We start from the raw sequence: 3,117 nt of genomic DNA, 5'->3' as shown, positions 1-3,117 counted from the left end.
AAGTTAGAATGTGTTCCTATCTGTTTTCTTCACTCCCTAGGTCATTTTGAGGCGCCCAGGAGAAAAAGTTGAGTCTGTTAAGGACCTTAATGATTTCTGGTGGGTAGCAATTTTTAACATTATCATGTGTTTTTCAGTGATAGGAGTGTATAGCAAGGAAATTAAGCCTGAAATAGTGACTTCCACTCTAGAAGTTTGCTAGTGTAAAAGTGGGAGATAAATGAAGAACTCAAAGAAGTAAACATAGTCATAAAAACATATTATTTAAATTTGTTGGAGAAGCAAAATTTGGGCTTGATTCAGGTTTAGAGCAGGGTTCTTCTACCATGGAACTACTGACATTTGAGCTGGATAATTCTTCGTTAGGAGGATCTTCCCCATGCAGATGTCGAACAGCATCCCTGGTCCCCAACTAACAGAGGACAGTAGCACCTCCCCATACCAGCTGTGACAACCAAAAGTATCTGTAGACATTGCCAAATATTGTCTAAGAGGTAAAGTCACCTCCAATTGAGAACTACTGGCTTACAGAAAGAAATATTTCCTTAAAGAAATAAGTGAGTTCAAGAAATTGACCTTGGAAAAAAGGTCAATGATGGGGCAGGATTGCAAAAAAGCAGATGGGATCAAAGGCACCTATGTGGGAACTTACTTTGGAGGGGAAAAAGGGGCAATTATAGAAGGGAAAGAATGGAAGCAGAGGTGAAGAGATTTTGAAAAGACAAGAGGCAGGTTGACAAATTGCCTTATTTTAGAAAAGTACAGAGGGGACCCAAGTGGAAATTAGGAGTTGAAATTGGAAAATGTCAATAGCCCATGCTATAAGAGGGAAGTGAACAAAGTGTCAAATGAATCGTGGCTTTATGAGAACACTGAGGCTCTATGTACAGAAGAATTCAATCAGAAAGTTCATATGGCTTCCTTCTGGAATACTCAGCCAATCAAAATTACTATGTGACTTCCTCCAGGAGAATTCAGTCTCCAGAAGTGACAGCTGAAGGAACAGATTTTGGTGTTCACCAAAAGTTGGGAATCAGCAAAGCCCACAAGCTAGAAAGCCAAAGGAGAAATTATTTCTGTGATGCTATCAAGAACATTAATTATAATGATTTACAAAAAAAGTAGCAAGGCTCTGGTAGATGCTAGAGGATTTGGGAATAAGAGAGGGAAGGGATTTTTGGTTTGTTTGTTTTCCTAGGTCAACAAATCTTTATTAAAACCTGCAGTTACTAGGAGGAGGCCATGATGCTGGATGCACTTTCTTTTGGTTTTTTTTTTTTTTTGAGAAGGAGTCTCACTCTGTCACCAGGCTGGAGTGCACTGGCCCGATCTCGGCTCACTGCAAACTCCGCCTTCTGGGTTCAAGTGATTCTCCTGCCTCAGCCTCCCGAGTAGCTGGAATTACAGGCAAGTGCCAGCACGCCCAGCTAACTTTTGTATTTTTCAGTGGATACAGGGTTTCACCAAGTTGGCCAGGATGGTCTCAATCTTTTGACTTTGTGATCCACCCGCCTCAGCCTCCCAAAGTGCTGGGATTACAGGTGTGAGCCACCGCACCCAGCCAGGATGCACTTTCAAAGTCGATCTTCTCCACAATGTTCTTGGGCTTCATGCTTTCTTCTTGGCTACAGATGAAGATCTGCCCTGACTCATCGGTGCTTCAGCCATATTTTCTCATCCATATCTTCAGCTGGCTGGCTGTCAAATCCCCGAGCATCTCAGCCAGCAGCCAGCAGTAAATATGCCGGCTGAGTGATATTCATGACATGGGAGACAAATTTTCTAACAGCATTCAAAGCCAGTTATACCTTCCAAAAGGGTCATGTTTTCATCCAGGGCTTGCCAGAAGGCCTGGAAGTGTCAAGTCTCCAGCAGATCTCCCAGGTACAAAATCTGTTGGATCAGCTGCTTTTCTTGATGCACTTGGATGACCATGTGCTTGCACAGGGTGAAGCTGGTGTGGCATGGGTTGGTAAAGGCCTTCAGTGGGATCTGGGTGGTGACCGTGGTCTGAAAGAAGGCTGGGTTGAACTAGTACAGCTTCAGGACAGTCAAGCTGGCTTCTAGATCACAGGCATTCTCCTTGGCCTGTATCTCCACATAGCTCCCCAGGGAGGCCAGGTTCTCAGAATTATACCTGTGGATATTGTTGAGCAACTTGCCCACATTCACTCTCAACTACTAAAACATCGCTATGACTATGGTCACCTTCCACAACCAGTGCTGGAACAGGGAAGTTTTTTAATGAGAGAGAACAGGTTTTGTAAGAGTGACAATGGAGAGATGAATGGAAGTAGTGGCTCAAGAGCAGAGTTTCAAACCCAGACGTCTTCACTTACCAGGTGCAATAAAGAGCCTAGAAAGGTTGTTGGAAAGTAAGGAAGGTGACAGAATTATAGATTTAACATATTGAAAAGGTAATAAACATGTATACTAAAATACCCAAAGAAAATGTTAAGAAAAGATGTATAGAAAAATACAAATGATGTTAATAAAAATAAGGCCCTTAAACTAAAAAAAAACTTTTAAACTTTTACAGTGTTAACTATGTTGACTTTTAAAAGAAAGAACTTTATAATCCATCATCTGTATCCAAAAATACTAAATCAAAATGTTCTATAAAGTGCCCACAAAATAAACTACTCAAACTTTAAATATGCTTAACAATTTTTCTTCAAATTTGGCTTCCTTTTCATTTCTCATTAGGAGCCGAAATCCTGCCAATGTTGAAATGTATAGTTTTACCTATTTTTAGTTAAATTAAAGTTTAAATACATTTTCATGATTTTTTTCTTTATGTTCCCATGTAAAAAGATCTTGGGCAACCTATTCAAGGTTCTCCTAAACAGGTTAGAATTTTCTTCAAACAAGAAAAAGTTAACCTCACTGCCATTCTTTGGTTAATGGAAGAATTAATTTTTTACATATTTCTGATTCCTTTTATCATCAAGATGGTACAGTGTGGGGAAAATAGCATTTAAATTACTTCTATAAACTTATTTCTTTACATTTAAGTTAAATTACTTTGTCTTTTAACTACTTCTCATGCAGCATTTTAAGGCAAATTCAGGTAAGACATAGCTACATAGGAGAGGAAAGGGCAGACCTCTAAAACTA

The 3,117-nt window shown here is 39.7% G+C and overlaps 1 pseudogene; it reads right to left on the bottom strand.

Annotated features, from left to right (window-relative positions):
- Positions 1-1,513: 1,513 nt before the first annotated feature.
- On the bottom strand, positions 1,514-2,011 carry LOC100614393 (eukaryotic translation initiation factor 3 subunit K-like; annotated as a pseudogene).
- Positions 2,012-3,117: the final 1,106 nt, after the last annotated feature.

The sequence above is a fragment of the Pan troglodytes genome, chromosome 2, assembly GCF_028858775.2.
Source record: "Pan troglodytes isolate AG18354 chromosome 2, NHGRI_mPanTro3-v2.0_pri, whole genome shotgun sequence".
In the NCBI taxonomy this organism is placed as follows: Eukaryota; Metazoa; Chordata; class Mammalia; order Primates; family Hominidae; genus Pan; species Pan troglodytes.
This window is presented reverse-complemented; position numbering and strand designations above follow the sequence as displayed.